Raw genomic sequence first — 19,482 nt, forward strand, 5'->3', positions numbered from 1 at the left:
GTCAGGTAGAGACCCCAGTAAAAATTTTCCTCCTACTCTGCTCTGCCATGATGAAATGTTTTGTTGTCTTGTTTAAAGCACATTAGAGGGACATCAATTGCTATTGGAACTCTTTATTTTCATCTTTTTGTTTGCGTTACAAACACAAGGGTCTGAAACTCTCAAACACTCAAAAGATCCTGGTGCACCATGGACACTAGTTCAGGATATGTAGTGTAAACACATAAACCTCTGAGAAATAGTCTGAGGACCTGATTTTCCTCCCAGTTTCATTGGTGTAAATCAGGAGTAATTTAATTGAACTAGTGTGAGCACGAAAAGAATGAAATCCTGAGAATTTGTGGTAATAACCTAATCAGCTGCTCAAATACATCTAAAAATTATTTTGGGAGTCTCTGAAATGAATGTTTCCTTAAAAACAGGATTTCAAAGGGGGCATTTTTCATTGTCTCTTTTCTTTTTTGTGATTTAGAGTCAAATTTGGTATCCAGGAGAACACTTAATCAAATCAAAGACCTAGTAGTCTCCTACCCATTAGCCAATATCAGTTACACTGATAGGAAAATAAAATATTTTTAACACTGTTTTCTCTATTTCACAAAATGTGGAGTTGATAATGACAAGACTGAGAAGGGAGAAACGTGCACACAACACATCAGACAGTTATGCCTGCTCACGTTCCCATTATAATGCCATAATGCATGTTACTGGAGCAGATATCATTAAATAAGGTGGCTGTATTAAGTCACATGATGAAACTGTGGTCACAGTCACATGCACGTTCTTTTTGCATTTTTGGCTATGGAACTTTAATAGGGCAGAAAAACATAAATATAGAACACAAAAAGAAAAGGTCTTGGATGCATTTAAAATGAACTATCTGAAAGCTCTCCCTCTATATATCCTGAATTCAGGTAATAAACCACAAGACTTCTCTTCCAAGTACTTGCAAGTTTGTGAGAAATTCCATTGTTAGTAAAAGGATTTTCAGAAAACAAAGTTATTGTGTTAAGACAATTATATAGTGAAAGGATAAGAAGGCAGCTGTAAAAAGGGTGATAGTTTCACATGATGTCATGCCAGTGGAACGCACCTTATCTAATTTTGTTGCAATGTCTCTGTTTGTTTATTAACCTTATAATGGCTTGGAGTGAATTTCCTTTTAATGATAATTTTCCACCGGCAGATTGAAGTGTATGTATAACTTGTGATATATTTAATTTCAATAATGGGTAAGCAGTCTACCATTAAATTATCATAAGGAAACTCTTGTCACACTACCACTACATAATTTAACATTAGCTACATTTTAAAAAAGTCATATTTAGCAGAGGATATATCACAAAGACTCTTCAAGTATACGGTTGTTATTTACATAGATTAAACTGTCAAAACTTAGGTAACGCATCTCATGCCTGATCCAAAGCCCATTGACTTCAATGGGATTTAGATCAGGCCCCTGCTGTACAGTTTAGAGCTATATTAGAGTAACAGAAAACAAAGAGACGTATTCAACATTAAAACATTCTGACTTCCAAAATATAACTTAATATCTATCTGGTAAGAATTAGGAAGGAAATAAAAAAGAGAGGATTCCAAATATAAAGCATTGTCAAATAACCAAAAGCATAAGTAGAAGAGGAAAAATCAAACTAGAACCCAAGATATAAACTCCAAGCAATGTTTCAACCAAGTCACCTATATTAGACAACAAAATAGATAAATGCAGATCACTAAGATCTTGTTGGCTGTATTTTCAGCTTTGGTTCAATATATTTTTTAGAAATGTGATTAGAGTAGTGGAAGTTTAGCTCTTTTTGAGCTTCCATTTGCTAATTTTCTACAGCTCATGTAATTGGAGTTTACCCAGCAATCCTTTCCAAAAATACCAGAAATAGTTTGTGAGGACTTTCTTGCACAATTTCCAACTTTTCAATTCTATGAAACTGTCCCATCTGAATGTATCATAGGTGATCCAATTAAATTAAACAGAGTCAAAATCCGATTTTACAGATTTTGAGGAATTTTACAATCCAGAGATCTGAAAGCTAAACACTGCCAGAAATGCAAGCAACTGTCGTATTTTTAGGACTATGATATTTTTGCTGGAGATTAATGAATCTCTCTCCAGAATTCATCAGATGGAAAAGTGAAACAAATATGGGTGGGATGCCAGGCCAAAATTAGTCAATTCTAAAAGTATCCAGTTTTGTATTCTCGTAAAGATGCCTTTCTCTTCCCTTCCCCACCTGTCCTCAGAGCCAGTTTCTGAAAGGTAGTGGGGAAGGGAAGAGAAAAAGGTGGAGAGAACAAAGAACTTTTCTCGGGAAGAAAATTCTGAGCTGTGCAGGAATCAGAATTTCTGTTTCATAGAAAATACCTACATTTCTAAATTTGTTTCCTTTCCAAACATGAAATTTTGAAATTTCCCATTAAACACTTTTTAAAAACAAATCAGTATCCAAGGTACCCTACTGTCAACCCTAGGTATCAACCAGTATCCAAGGTACCCTAGGTGTCAGCATTGATAAATACTGTTTGTATAGTAACCTTTCTATAATGAACAGTAAGAATGTAGTGACTGGGAGATGACTGAGTATACTCCTAGTAAGTACTTGAGGATATAGCTGCTTGATTTTTTAATGAACGGCTATTTTTTGATGGAAGAATGATACTGGGTGAGTCACAATTTACTAGTAGAAATGCTGAGATCATAACATGGTCTTAGTTGTACTATTTCACCCACCAAAGACCAAAATCAAGAAAAGGAACTTAACATACATTTATTTCCTCTAGTATTATAGATAAAATCCTTTCACTTGATATAGTCAGATTAAGTGGCATCATAGGGTTTCAAACAGGGTGCGCCCAAGAAGGAGTTATGTTTCCAATGCAATTACAAGGCATTTGTATATGTGCAGATCAGTCTGGCTTGGCTAGTACATCATGAGACACAGAAAAATGACGTATCCCACAGAAGCACAACACCTGTGCCAGTAAGGTTAAAAGAAACATTTGTTTGCAAAAAGCTAGCGATAGCTATTTTTTCCAGCACAGGTCACGGTTAAAGCAAGGTAACTGTCACTCTGGTATGAGCACATTTCTAAAAGGGAGGGTATCTGACAAAGTAGGCTCATGTTTAAAATTTCTCCAGTTTTGTGAATCTGGTCCTAACTGTAGAGTGATGGTTGCTGGATGGACTTCTCAAATAATTCTAAGTATCAGTTCAGGTCTTTATGATTTTGATCAATTTAAGTCATTTGGTACTACATCACAATGTTGAGATAAAGTTAAATAAACCGTCCAACTGACAAACATTTATTCAGATCATTAAAAGTCCCCCAAAATCTTCACACATGACCCCACTTCTCAAAAATACTCACCCAAATCCTGTCCCAGAATACCCAAGCGCCGCTCATTCCCTGACACCTGAGAAAAAAAGTGGGCTTTGCAACATACCCAGAAGGATCCAGATTCTGTCAGAACAAGAGGCTCGGGGAGGAGGGAAAGGGAGCAAAACTCCTTGCCCAGCATTCCTTTCCCTTTTTAAATTTCAGCTCAAGCACCTCTGCTAATCACAAATGTGGTCACCTTGCTCTTCTCGGGTAGCCCCCCACCAGTCAGGGATTGATAAAATAAACTCGTTCTCTCAGAAGCCAAGAAGCAACCACATTATTGGCTTGTAAAGTAAGCTATTAAACAAAAGAAAATCTAATGCATTTTCTAGCTAGATTACTTACTAACTTTACAGGAGTTGTAAGGCTTGCATTCCTGATCTGTTCCTGGCAAAAGCATCACACAGACAGACCAAACCCTTTGTTCCCCCCGCCCCCCTCCAGATTTGAAACAATCTTGTCCCCTCATTGGCCATTTTGGGTCAGGTGCCAGCGGGGTTACCTTAGCTTCTTAACCCTTTACAGGTGAAGGATTTTGCCTCTGGCCAGGAGGGATTTTATAGCACTGTATACAGAAAGGTGTTTACCCTTCCCTTTATATTTATATTTATGACACCATTTCATCTCTCAGTGCACAGCTGCTTCTGGTACCAAGATGAACACATCTGGTTATAGTGTGCATCATTGTATCTCTCCTGTGGTCAACCATGAACCATTCCATCAGCTTGTTGTCAACTTTCACCACACTCATCAGCTTGCTGTAGATCTTTTCTATCAGCTTGATCAGTTTCTTAGGGATGCCATGCATTCTCATAACTTGCCAAAACCCTTTCTGCCAAATGCTATCAAAAACCTGCATTAAGTCTATAAAGTTGTAACAGGTTCGGTTGAGTTCTATGTACTTCTCCTTCCCCATACTTTGTTCTCCTCTACAACATGTTGGTGAATGCTTTTCCCAGCACCCTCAATAAGCTAATTCCTCTGAAGTTCTTGCACTCACGCTTATCTCCTTTTTTAATAGATCGGTACTATTATCACTTTCCCCCATTTGCTCAGCCCTTTCTCTTGTTTGTAAATCTTGTTGAAGAACTTGTGCATTGCCTTTACCATGTGTTCCTTGCCAGATTTACGATGATGTTGTCGCTTCTCAGCACTTTGTCCAAACTTTATTTCTTCTTCTAAGAATCCCTGCATCTGCTCTCCCCTGTTTGTGCTGGAAAGCTTCTCCTGGGCTGCTTCATCCACCATCTTTTACACATAGACTATTTTGAAGAGCTGTACAATCACATATACTTTGCTTGTTCATCCTCAATTATTTGTCTTGTTTCAGAGTAGCAGCCATGTTAGTCTGTATCCACAAAAAGAAAAGGAGGACTTGTGGCACCTTAGAGACTAACAAATTTATCTGAGCATAAGTTTTCATCGGATGTGAGCCGTAGCTCACGAAAGGTTACGCTCAAATAAATTTGTTAGTCTCTAAGGTGCCACAAGTACTCCTTTTCTAATTATTTGTCTGCGCTTTCTTTCACTGCCGACATCTTCAATTCATATGTCCCATTTGTTCTCTTATCTTGAGATACAATCCCTGTGTCACCTTTCTCTTCACATATTCTTCTGCTTCTTTTACATTGTTCACTTATCCAGTTGTTGCTGTTTCTCCTTGCTTTCTATTTTATCTCTCTGGTCAGCCTATTGTACTTATCTTGTCAGAAGCTGGAAATGGGCAACAGTGAATGGATCACTTGATGATTACCTGTTCTATTCATTCCTTCTTGGGCACCAATGGGGCATTGGCCATTGTCAGAAGACAGGATACTCACCTAGATGGACCTTTGGTCTTACCCAGTATGGCCGTTCTTACGTTGTTATGTTTTTAGGCTTTCATCCTCCTTGTTATTCTCCTGCAGCCTTCTATACTTGTCTTTCAACTGCAGCACTTCATCGGTTAACCACCTTGGTTTTTTTGTTTTGAACTTGTTGCCCAACACTTGTTCAACTGCTGTTGCAATCTCTTTGTTTACGTGGTTCCATGTCTCTTGAATGTTCATTCTTCTTCCAGAGTCATGATGCTTTTCTGCCTGGCTTCTTTGTATTCTTTCCTATATCTGGCTCTTTCAATATGTCAACACCATAGATCTTAGTTCTTGACACTTTTTTGATTACTCTCAGATGCAGCCTCATTGATGCCAGTACTAACTTGTGATCTGATCCGATATTGGCCACAAATGAGCTGCATGACAATACACTTGATTTCCATCTGCGATTCAAAAATACTAAATCTATCATGTTCTTTGTTTGCCTATCAGGTGATACCCATGACCACTTCCTTTGCAGATTTCTTTGTTGAAATAGGGTGTTCATTTTCTCAACGTTGTTACTCAGGTCGAAATTTAGTAGCTTTCCTTCTCTTTCATTATCTTCACCTAACCCAAATCTGCCTATTGCTCCACTGCATGAATTCCCATCCAATCCTACTTTCACATTAAAATCTCCCATCACCAGTAACATTCCTTGTCTTGTAACTTCTTGTATTGTTTTCTGTAGAATGTTATAAAATTTGTCAATTTCTTCCCTGGATGCTATTGAATTTGGCACATATACTTATATTGCTGTAACTGCACTGGATTTGATCTGATTCTTGCCTACAAGGAGTTCAATCCCATAAGAGCTGGCTTGCCTTTGGCTTTAGCACCAATGCAATTCCATCCTGGTTTCCATCATCATCTCTTCCTGATGTCAATACCCTACATTCATCATGGGATAATTCTCCTTTGCTTTCCCGTCTCATTTCATGTAGACCAATGATTTCACGCTCATCTTTTCAACTTGGATATAACTGTCACAGGTTCTCCAGCCTGGTACAATGTTCTTACATTCCATGTTCCAGTGAATGTCTTAACCTTCAAGTTCATCACATAATTCCCTGTTCTGCATGTTGTTATTTTTGTGTTTGTTCTGATTGCATATTTTCCACCCCTACTTTGGTTTCTGAGTGGTGAATGCAGCCCCTGTTTGTCCAGGCGACAACTAAGCTGGCATACTTTCTCTTTCTATATTTTGTTTCTCTGGTCCAGTGTCGGCCAAGTGTTTGATCATGACTCCTTAGATTTGGGGTTGACCAGTGTATCATAATATGTCTGCAATACTGCTTTAATCTATCCATTAGTTTGCTCCAGCACTGTTTACTCCAATGTTATACTTTGAAAGCTGTTTTGCCAGCTTCATCATAGGAGACTTCATGCACTTGGACAGCTAGACGTGCCCTTTTCCTAGTGGTTCTTGCTACTAGCTGCCTTCACCAGGTTTATCATGCCACCCAAGGCAAGGTCCCTGGCTAAATTACACACACACACACACACAATTTTCTTTTAAACAAAATCCACAAAATGTATTTATTAAATTATTGAATTAATATATTTATAATTTTACCAAGTTATATCAGCTACGTGAATAATAGGAATTAATGCCATTTTTGAATAAATTATTGGATATGGGTTATTATATTAGTCAAATAAACTGTGACCATCCCTAATCAGAAGTGATAGTCTGTTTTCATTGTTTCCAAACCTAGCACCCACAAAAGATTTTTAAGTTCTTGTTAGAGGTGGGCCTTATGCAGTTCTTGCCCAAACTTTAGTGGTCTAGCTCTGAACTTTACGACATGGAACTATTCATAATGTGGCTGAATTGGAAGCTCAAATCCAAACATCTTGAACTTGAAAAAAAATGAGCTCTGGTTCACAATGTTGCGGTGTGTGACAATAGCTAGTTATTGTCTCTTCTGTTGAGGTTGATGGATTTCCACTCCATACGGCTAAGTTTGAAGAAGTGGTGTTTTACCCATGAAAGCTTATGCCCAAATAAATCTGTTAGTCTTTAAGGTGCCACCAGACTCCTTGTTGTTTTTGTGGCTACAGACTAACATGGCTACCCCCTGATACTTGTCTTTTCTGTAACATCCATTGGTAATTTAATATTTTATTTAGTAGTGAAGGAGTTACTTGTCCTCTTGTCCTTGACTGCAATTACCTTATTTCCTAGGCTAATTCCTGCAATGTTGTAATTGCAATAAAGACAGATGCATGTATTTAACATGTTCAAACCCTTATTTCCTTAAGTTCAGCACATCATACACTGTATGCACTCTGTGAACTGTTAACGGCTGACTGATAGTTTGCTAGAGAGTCAGGCTTTTAGAATCCCATTCTTAGGATGTTGCACTGTGATAGCATTATACTGTCCTCTTTTGAGTTTTGTTGCCAAATTTAAATACAGATCCAAAGCCCTGGCTGGGTTCACCAAAAGATTTGCCAAATTTCACAAATCTTTCAAAGTACTGAGTTTTTTAGCAAATACAAGCCATGTGTTAAGAAAAATATATGTCGATTTCAGTTATCTACGTAATTTTGTCTGCATTCCGCTTTGAGTTTTGGGGTTTTTTTGAAACCAAATATTATATGGTATGAATCCACACAAACTGAAATCAATTGGTTTTTCACAGCATTAGTTCCTATAGTCCTTATCACAGAAGACGACTACTTCTTAATCATGAAGCCTATATAAGAAACTATTTTATCCTGATGTAGATTCATAAGTAAATACCTACACACTTATGCTAATTATTTTATGATCGATACTTCTGAAATGGAGCTATGTTGCATGTCCTATGATATACACTGATTACACGTGATACTCTTAGGCTCCTTTGAAAATCCCAGGCTTTGATTTATCATTGAAAAGTGATATTACATTGTCTGCTGAGATGAAATATACAATTAAATGGAAACACAGTCATGTAATCAGACTCTCCTCTCACAAAAATAATTACAATTATTTACTCTATATAGTCTGTCTATCTGTTGTACCACACCCACTTTTCAATAGAATCTCATTTTTATTAACTATAATGTCAACATGTTTATATACAGTACTTTCCACCCACAAAGTTTCCATACTTTTGGTTTCCATACTTTTATTAATATGTGTGTTTTTGTTAACTGGCATATTTGTATCAATTTAAACATTATGGAAAATATAATTAGTCCTACACGTCCTCTAACTCTTCTACAAGGTGGTCTGATTTGTTAAGTAATTTAAGCACTAGGTTTTGAATGCATAAACTTCCTGGTTCCATGTATTCAAATCCCTTCAAGGTTGACTCGGCCTTTCCCATACTCAAAAAGATAAAATGAGTACCATGCAGTTTCCCATGTCTTCCAGAGGAGACCTTACAAACTAAGCACATTAAAAATCCCCATGGCATTTTATGTAAAATCAAGGTTTTGTCCTCTTGTCCTTGACTACAATTTCTTTTCCTCCCATAGTTGCTCAGCTTCATATCACCACCAGAAATAGGTGCAAAAGAGGAGAAACACCAATCTAAGGCCCTGACCTGGCAAGCATTGAATGAAATTCTGGTCCCTTTGGAGTTAGAAGGAGTTTTGCCATAGACTTCAGTGGAGACAGGATTTCACTCTTTGACTTCAGTGGAGCTAGTTGCAGGGATAAAGTTGAGTGTGTGCTTAAGTAATTGCAGGTTTGGCATTTAAGTTAAACACATCTTTTGGTAGAGGTGTAGAGTAGAAAGGGTGAAATAATTCAAAAAGTGACTTGCTTGTATTTTTTTCAAATAAAATAATTGAGTGTGGGTCACTTTTATTTGTGAGGCCCATGGTATTCGTTGTTCCAAAGTATTTGCATGATGAAAAAGTATTGATTTGTGTGAATCGTGGAAGTTTCATGAAATTTAGAAAGACTAATCTCTGACGCTGACTTCAAAGATTCCAGCTGGTTCCCTCCATGGTCTAGACTGATTTCAACAAATATAGTAGACCAAAACCTGACACCTTACTCGGGGAAAATGTCAGAGAAAGTTTTGCCTTATGAAGGCAGTGGGATTTGAGCCACTGAAATTAAATAGTAATTTTCTTTTTGTTTTGTTAGCAGTGGTGCCAATTGGGGGAGGAGGGACAAATACCACTCTTCCCTACCCCCATGGTTTTTGCACTTGCTTAAAGTTCCATAGGTCATGGAGCCAGGGGGCCATGCCCCAACCACTTTTAAGCAGTGGTCCTGTACTAGATCATCATGACTTCTGCCAGAACAGTTTGGAGCATTGTTCCGGCCGCGTTTTCACAACACCACTGAAATATGAGCTGGCTGCCTCTAAATACAGATGATGGAGTGGCTGGGCCAAATTTCAGTGAGTGCTATTTCAACCTGGCACAGGTGGATGGATGGATGGGCCAAATGGTGTTGCAACCTGGTGTCTGGGGAATCTGTTCCTGTATGACAAAACACAGGGGAGTCCACTGAGAACTTGATTCCTGGAGGCACTGGCTTGTGCACTGTGTAGGTAAGAGAGAGGTGAGACTCCTTGGCCGACAGAGGCCTGTGGGGACCAATCATGAAATGCAAGGCACTGTTTGACATAAGAATGAGCAAAAGGAGCTGGCCCTTAATGTAAAATTTGGTAAATTAACAGTGAAAATAGTATAAGTAAAGAAAGAAAGATACAATAAAGCAGTTGAAAGCTACAGATCACAATTTTTATAGGACATCTTGTTAGATAACCACTAATTTGTTAGCATTGTTAATCTAACCACTTGCTCCCGGTTTAATGAGCAATATCAACAAGGATCAGTTGTAGAGAGGCCTGCAGCACATTTGGACACCTGTCATCAATAGCTGGCATCAACACTGCCACTGACAAAGTGTACTGCATTTTATGTAAAATGTTAAAAAGCTGAAGCAGAAAACATAGGCGAACACAACTTTTTAGATATAGTGTTCTCTTCTTCTTTGTTGCCTAGAGCCATTCATTAACCCTGGATGGACCACCATTTTATAATCTTCCCTTTTAATCTTATTACTATCTTCCTGTAACATACTACACCATTTTGACGCCAAGATTCAGCATAGAATACGCTGTGCCAGCCTTGCCTTTGGCAGACTGTCTCGCTGGCTGTTCAACAATCACATCAGAACACATACTAGACTTTTACTTTATAAAACAGTGGTAATCCGAACTCTCCTCTATTGCTGTGAGACTTGGGTGACCTACAGAAAACACCTGAAAAACCTGGAACGCCAGCATCAGCACTTTCTTCGGAAGTTCCTCAACATGAAGTGGGAGGAACATCGCACTAATGTCAGTGTCTTCACAGAGGCCAACATCTTCAGTGTTGATTATCCAGCTGAGATGGAGCGGGCACTATGTGTGCATGCCTGGTGTACGCTTACCAAAACAACTGCTGTATGCCCAACTCACCAAAGGAGAAAGGAAATGGGGAGGTCAAAAGAAACGCTTTAAAGACACCCTCAAGATGAATATCAAGAGAAGTGGCATCAACTCCGCACACTCGGAGACAAAAGCCCAGGACAGGGATAACTGGCGAAGATTTATCAGGGAGGGAATGTTCACTTTTGAGGGAAATCGCCTTGCCCTGGTCACAGAAAAAACACCAGAAAATAAAGGAAAGACAATGTTCACACAGCAATCGTGGCCCAATCCTGTCTTCCAACACCACCTGCAATGTCTGCCAACGAGCCTGAGGCTCAAGAATCGGACTCTTCAGTCACCAAAGGACCCATGAAAAATAAAACCTCTGAAAGAGATCATCCTCAACCTTGAGGGATTGACGACGACCATTTAACTCTATTTGAGCCAGGATTTTATTATTCTAGCTCTAATTTCACCCCCAATTACCTGGATTCTAGAACATGCATACTTGAAACTTTGCACTTTCAGTACTGTCTGCCCATCTAGTCTGAAGGATAATTCTTCAGTGTTTCCATTATTAAATTAATACCGTTTTTGAAGATAAAAGGCCTGATCCTACACACTCTACTCACAAAAATCACACAGTGATTTCAGTGGGAGTGTTACATGAGTGTGGAGTGCAGTACTGGGCCTTTTGCATGTATCAGTGATGAACAGCTCAGTGTACCTACAGTCTAAGTACTGTAATTTTCTCATGTAGAGACATGCTAATTTACGATCCTGGTACAGACCTGTTGAAGCCTCTTTGGATTCCCCCTCGTTAAGAAGGATGAATTAATATCCATAGATAAAATATGATGTATTCTAAATCAATGCCCTAGCATATTAGGAATGTTGGCTACTATGCAACATTTAACCATTTTAGATGCATATCTCATATCACAGGTAAATATTTATAGACACACCTAACAACTATTTTTTCAGGACAGCCTTGTACTTTTTCCTTAGGCTCAGTGAGCAGCGTGTTAGTAAAATGACTGTACTTCATACTGTATTTTCCTGTTCATCAAAGCTATTGATAGTCTCTTGAGTACGGGAAATTCACAATTTAGCTTAAAATAAATCTTTTTTTTATTTTAAGGAGACATTTTTAAGGTCTTCTCAAGCAGTAGTATTGTAAATGAGCACCAGTTAAATCAGTAAAGGTTTCAAAGAAGGATTTTTCTCTAGTTTTTCTGAATGTTTCTGAATGCTTCCTATTGCTAGTATATAACCATTGAAATATTGTGTCAGGGACCGATATTTAAATAGTTGAGACCACCTGCAATGATTTGCGTTGTGTGTTTGTTTATGTGTTTAGTCACTTATATTAAGCCACATTTGTGCTTATTCTGGAAATTACGTTGTGAATTGGTCTAGCTACACTGATGTCAACACAACTATGCCAGTTTACACAAGCTGGCCTACTTTGTGCACCTAGTTACTGCAGTTGTGCACACAACTGATGCTTAGTTAATAGACTCTTATGTTTATGTTGGACACTTTTTTCCAAGTGAATCTAACCTTCTGACTCCTGGATAGATTCTGCCAGATTCTCAGCTGCAGTAAGTATGTGCAGCTTCATTGATTTCCGTGGTGTTGCCTGATTTACATCAACTGAGGGGCTGGGTCTAGCTCATAATGTCCTCCATGTTGTTTGTGTTTGTGCTATTTATTAGGCAATGTTAAACTTTGTGTTTAGGAAGATGTTTTCCATATATATGTTGTTGTTGTTGTTGTTATTATTTAAAGTGCTAACAGTGTCTTCAATATGCACGTGTTTACCCTTATGGTGTTGGTGAAATCCTGTTTCCACTGAAATCAATGGCCAGACTTTCATTAACTTCAAGGGGCTGGGATTTTGCCCTGTCATAGACCCATTGACATGCTGAGTTGTCACTCAGCATAAAGTTAAGTGCATGTGTAAATCTTTGGAAGATGGGGGCCTGAATTAGTAATTGATTCTCCATCACTTACTTACAATTTTTACCTCAAGATTGGATGTTTTTTTCTAAAAGATCTGCTCTAGTTCAGGGGTTCTCAACCTTTTTCTTTCTGAGCCCTCTTCCCCCACGATATGCCACAACAACTGCTTTTCTGCATATCCAATAGATTAAAAGCCAGAGCCAGTGCTAGGTGTAGCAAGCAGGGCAATTGCCCAGGGACCCACACCAAAGGGGGCCCCGCGACGTTACATTGCTTGGGCTTCGGCTTCAGCCCAGGCTGCAGCGCTTGGGCTCCACCTTTCTGCCCTGGGCCCCAGTGAGTCTAACGCTGGCCCTGATCTCTGGTTTATTTTTGCAGACCCCCTGAAATCTGCTTATGGCCCCCCAAGGAATCCCAGATCCCTGGTTGAGAACCGCTGCTCTAGTTCAAACAGTAATTAATTCAGGGTAGTTCTATGACCTGTGTTATGCATGAGGTCAGACTAGATGATCACAGTGTCCTTTCTGACCATGTAATCTAAATTTTCTTCTATTCACTTGAAAACGCTGTACAACTAAAATAGCCTTATCTTAACTATGTATTCAGTTTCTTGCATAAGATAAGCAAAAAGCATATGTCATGGGCTATTCATCATCTTCTAGGAAACAGTCATCCACGGTGACTGGCAGAATGGGCTTTCCCTGGGTAATCAGAAATAATCAGTTTCACAATCTTTGCTCCTATGTTAATAAAAAATGAGCTGCCATTAAAACTCACACATTTTAAATGTTCTTTTGTGGTAAATTCACACCTTGTGCAGTCAGACTCAACTAGACTGGCTAGTTACAAAGAACATTTGAAGAGGGTGATAGTTCAGAACAAACTGCAGGTTATATTAAAAAGAATAAAAATAGCTAAGAAGAAAACAACAGGTGCAAACCCTTAGAAAATATTTTTTTAGAAAAACCTTTACAGCTACCTTTTAGATTGTGCAAGGCTTTAGCAATAGATACAGCCCATTACAGTGTATTATTTCCAGATCCAAGTTTTCCCCCTAAATAAAAAATCCCCCACATGAGCCAGATCTATAGATGGTGTAAATCAGCCTACTTTGATTTAAATCAATGGCGCTATACTGGTTGATGCAGCTGCAAATCATATTCCCAGTTTTGAATTTTAGGTCATTCTTTCATTTATTGCAATCCCTTTTTTTATGTTACCATTCTACTATATTTAATTATGGTAACTCTGAATACCATTTAATAATACAATCTACACAATCACAAGGTGATAAGCATGATATATGGGGGAAATTTTCTAAAGTTCCTAAGTGACTTAGGAGTAGAATTAGTCAAAATTGGAATATCCATTTTGTGAGAGAGATTTTTGTCCAAAATCAAATCAAAAAGTCTAAATACCAAAAAATTTAATAGAAAATAAAGTTATGAAATATTGTTATTTGGAAATATCTAAAAATTCTGTTTTGACTGGACTCAACACTAAACTGTATCTGCCTGAACTGCCATGTTGCCTCATGGAAATTGTAGTTCGGAAGCCTGATGCACCTATTCTCCTCTAAGGTCTGGGCTCCTCAGTTGGACTAGATGTCGTGTGATACTCTGTGGCAGTTCAGCCAAAGAGAAGGCTGTAGTGCATTATAGGAAATGTAGTTCAGGCAGGATTCTCAGTCCATAATGGAGAATGAGGACATGAAATATATTTTAAAAAAAAATTCCCCTATAGAAAATTGAAAAATTTCAGAAAAATATAAATTTCCTTATGAAAAAAAAACATTTTGACAGAAAATTTCTGAACAGTTCTACTTAGGAGCCTATGTTCTATTGAAAACAAACAAGACTAGAGTATTTAGGCTCTTACGACACTTAGGCACTTTTGAAAAGATTACTGTATATACTTTTTCCGGTAAGTAGATAGAATCTCTTAAAGGTATAAAGAGATGATGCCAGTGAGTAAGCTATCATCTAACTTTGTGGGGATTTAAAATAGGACATGGTACCCTTCTTAATAAAAGCCAAGTGGGTAACTGAGAGAATTAACTATATGGATGATTTTGTTGTTCATAGATTTTTATGGCAAATATAGTCGACAACATTGAATTAAAGAATGATGCACAACATGACAGCTATTTCATACTATTGCCAATTCTATTGCAATCCCTTTTAAGTTTACATCACCCTTAGGCTAATTGTAGCCACCCACCTATTTCTCCTTTTGTTTAAAATTATCCCTTGTAGGTAATACTCTAAGTTACAAAGAAAGCTGCTTAGTGAGACATCCCTGCTGTATATATACTCAAAGTAAATGTGAAGGGTGGATCACTGACTCCTCCTGACTTGAGACTCCTTTAAATCAGAGGATTAAACCTTTTCTCTAGACATGGCTCCAGGCTAGCACATCTGTGAACTGACAGATTTTGTGTGTTGAAAGCTTAACAAATCTGTCATAGCCATCCACTTAACTCCACCTACAAGAACAGGATTAAGCCAAGGAATTGAAACTACCAGGGTTTATGGACTGTCTGAATTAGAAAAATCAGTTTGAGACAGGACTTTCCTGCAATTCCTTTTCACAGCCATGTCTGAATCTTTGTTTTGTGTGGGTAAATTGTCATTCTGTTTGTCCAGGTATTGGTCATCAGAGTTGTGCGTGAATCTTTAAGATTTTCAGATTTATGGATTTCAGTGCATTTATTTGTCGGCTTGAGTTCATGTGTTTTTGCAGCCCTTGGTCTTTGCTTTTAGTGTTGGGTTGTTTTTTTTTAATTTAATATACATAAAGAATGAAAAACCCCAAATGAAACTAACAGCTTTGGTAAATTGGTGCATTATGTATGAAAATGCGAAGGTTTGCAAGAATTCTGTGGTATTTGTTTGACCCAGGAGATGTGTCATATGCTCAACTAACACAAAGTTCATTATATAACAAAAACTAAACTATGAAACTTTGTTAAAGTGTTCATACCTATGCAGATACAGCATTCAGGGCTTGTAATATGGTTACTTTAACATGGCCATAACAAAATTTGGTCTGCTTTATTGAGGCAAAATTCTTCTAACTCTTAAAATGACTATCTCCACCATATCAGAATGTCATATACCAGTAGCAAATTGTGCAAATACCGGAGTTAAAAATATTTAACATATATTAAGATTAATTTGCTTAATGGCCTCCACCAACCTGCTAAATATTAAATTGACAGCCAAATTAATTAAATCATCTTTAAATAAACTAAATGTAATACAGTCAAAGTAATAGCAACACTTTGAATATGTAAAGCACGGTGGGCAAACTCTTCAGTGCGACTGAGTGCCCACAAATCTCACTGATTTATAATCAGAGTTATGGGCACTCAGCATCTTGTAATATCCAGCCTCACCAAGGTGCCTAAAGTTCTTATTTTTAAAACTATTGCCACAAATTTTGTGCATACAAATACTCATTTCAATGTTCAAGTACCAGTTTTGCATGCATAATACATTAAATGTAATTGCAGTTTTATAAATCACTTTTAAACGTTATTGGAAACGCCTGTCTAATTTTATTTTCAGATTAAAAGGCAAACTGTTCTTGAGTAAAACATTTTAGCTAATGTTATATGAGTTTTAGCAGAAACAAACATATACGTTTTCTGGTGTCTAATGTATGTGCCAGTTGTAAGAAATGCATAAACCAACATTATCCTTTAATTATGGCATATTGTCAGACTTTCTAAGTAATGTGGCAACAAGAGACTATTACGATCCTGATGGTCTTTAACCTGTTGCTGCTGGAAGAATAGACTGTACACAGGGAATTCACTTCCAGCGATATGTTTTTTGGGATCTTTTACATTATAAAACACTAAATATAGAGGCGTGCATAACACAAAGGACAAGAAAAATCTTAAAACCCCCAAAAAACCCAGAAAAAAATGCATGACTGGCTTTCTTGAGAGCGTTTCCTTATTTGGCATTCTGCCTTCAGCTGTTGGTTGGAAGAAGGTGGAACCTCTTAAGAAATAGTTAGCTCAGTTACTTCCTTCTAACAGCCAGTCAAAACAGCCACTAGACCTAAGGGAATAATTTATAACTAACAATTTCTTTGACTAATTTTTCCTCTTTTCCTGTCCCATGAACAGATAATATATTTTTTTTAAAAAATGTATTCCCTATTTGCAATTATTCATATGTAGGTTTTGAATGTCTTATATGAAATTGGAAATCTGAAATTCCAGATGTATTGCCTAGTTATAATTGGTCACATGGTATTGTTTTTCTTCCCTGATTGGGTAATAGATTCAGATTTGTAATCTGAACAGTCATAGAAAGCATATTTTAAATCTGCTTCCCAGGAGCTTTTGGGCTAGTACCACTTGATTACATTGATGTTCACAGAAAGCAGACACACCATGACAGAATGTTCAAATAAATTTGTTAGTCTCTAAGGTGCCACAAGTACTCCTTTTCTTTTTGTTCAAATAATGGTTTTGCAGTAGTCATCCACTTCTACTTTCTGTACCATTTTGATGTAGATATCCAAGCCTCTATATTTCAGGGGTACATCTTTCTAAAAGGCAAAAACTCATGTATGCCAATGTAAACCCCACCAGTTTGGAGTCAAATCAGTTTTGGGGAAACTTACCTGTTAGCTCATTAGAGAGACAAGGTGGGTGAGGCAATATCTTTTATTGGACTTCTGCTTTTTTCAAGCTCTTCAAATTTTGAACTATTTGAACCCAAACACTCAATATGTAACAGGGTGAACCTTAGGGGTTTCGATGAAACTTTCCTGGATTTGCCCTTTCCATGGGCCCTCCATTTCCGAGCTGGGATGCTGACCTGACTTGAAAAAAGAAAAAGAGTACTAGTGGCACCTTAGAGACTCACAAATTTATTTGAGCATAAGCTTTCGTGAGCTACAGCTCACTTCATTGGATACTTCATCAGCTGTTGTAGCTCATGAAAGCTTATGCTCAAATAAATTTATTAGTCTCTAAGGTGCCACAAGTCCTCCTTTTCTTTTTGCGGATACAGACTAACACGGCTGCTGCTCTGAGACCTTATTTGGCATCCCATGGCTTTGTACTACCACTACACATCTAAATGTCTTGGGGTCCCTGCTCAGGAGAACTGGAAATGGATATAAATTTTGAGTCTTGAATATATAGTAAATATGATAAAAATACTTTTACCAACAGTTAGAACATAGTTTTCTCTTCTACTAATAGTGGTAGTAACTATATGGCAAATGTCTTCTTGATCCAATAGGCCAGCCCTGAACCGACTTACTGGATCAGGGTCACAGGCAATCTTTCTGTCTTCCTAAACACCTATCATCCCCTGGTTCATGCGTTACTATGGGGCTTAAGCCTCTGGACGCGCCTCTGGAATGGGGCGGCACATGTGCACAAGCAGGAGTATAGGCATCAGGGAACTTTGACAGCAAAATTTAGCCACCAAGTGAGTTTGGGCACCTACAGGGTTTGGTGGCAGCTGAGCGGGGTTTTTACGAATCCCAGCTGATCCTGATTCTGGTATTTACGCACCTAAAGTGGCACTCAATGTGTTTTGTTGTAATGGTATTTATTTTGCTTTTTATTCCAATAAAATATATTAATGGAGAACCTGTGGCTACTATCTTTTCTGAATGCTGTGTTCCCCAAATACACCCATCTAAGAGGTGATGACTTCATTGTATTTGTGAACACACTAGATGACTATTGGGGTTCCTTCTAACCCTATGTTTCTGATTCTATTATTCTAACTGTGATTGGTCAATGCTATCACATTACTTTCTGAAGTATCATAATTTAGAACCAGGATAGACCATGTGCTTGTCTACACAGGAATACTCGGAAAGTTAATCTGAATTAACTAAAGCTTTGAATTTAAAACACTGTAGGCCACTTTAATTCTGACTAAGAACTTCCACATAGGGAATAAATGCAGTGTAACTAATCCATTTTAAAAGTTCACTTGGATTAACTTTCCTGAATGTCCTTGTGTAGACAAGCCTGAAGTATAATAAATGGCAATACAGTAATGTACTAGGTTGGGTTTACAGCATGTACCTCACTGCCCTCTACAGGATGGAATTAGTATTGTGACCAAGTGAAATACTTCCTTCTATATGTGAACTACTCTTGCCACATCTATCCGTTTGCTTGTCAGAAATGTGTGATGGTAGCTGAATATCATTAGTTCTTATTTCCATGTTGCATAGTATTTGAAATGAGCGTGAGGTTATACCATAGTCAATGACTGTATTGCCTGTACAATGTGTTCTTCAAAGAAAGGGGTAGGACTGTTAAAATTGCATGTAGTTAAGGAATGAAAATACTTTAATTGAATCTGTAAATGTCATGAAAACTGGGGCTTGGGGCATTGGATTCAAATGATTGTTTGTTTTTTGTTGTTCTTTTCTGAATTCAGTTTTTTAGTTCCCTTCTGCCGCATTCATCCAAGTGCTGAACTCGTCACTATGAATTAATGAAAGTTCCTTACCATTTTATCTCAATTTCAGTAATGGTTATTAATAGTTCAGAAATTTAGTGGATGTCATAAAAGTTTATCAAATCTAATATCTTTTAAAAAAATTCTGGGGTGGAATGCTGCCCAGATGGCAGTGTGTGAGAGTCTTTCCATTGACTTCAGTGGGGCCAGAATTTCACCCTGATTTTGGAATGGGATTGAATTACATTTATAAGGTAGAGTTTAACTATAGGAACAGTCCTGAGCAAATCATGGTACATAAACTGCACCAAGCCAGGAGGCATTGCAACTAAGAGATGCACCTCTCAGACATAGTTCCTTCCCTGTTTCTTTCTTGTTCCTGGGGGCTAGTAATCTTTGTCTGTCCTATACTAGCAGTAAAGTACTACCCACTTCCCAATGACCCTCT

The sequence above is a fragment of the Chelonia mydas genome, chromosome 2, assembly GCF_015237465.2.
Source record: "Chelonia mydas isolate rCheMyd1 chromosome 2, rCheMyd1.pri.v2, whole genome shotgun sequence".
NCBI lineage: Eukaryota > Metazoa > Chordata > Testudines > Cheloniidae > Chelonia > Chelonia mydas.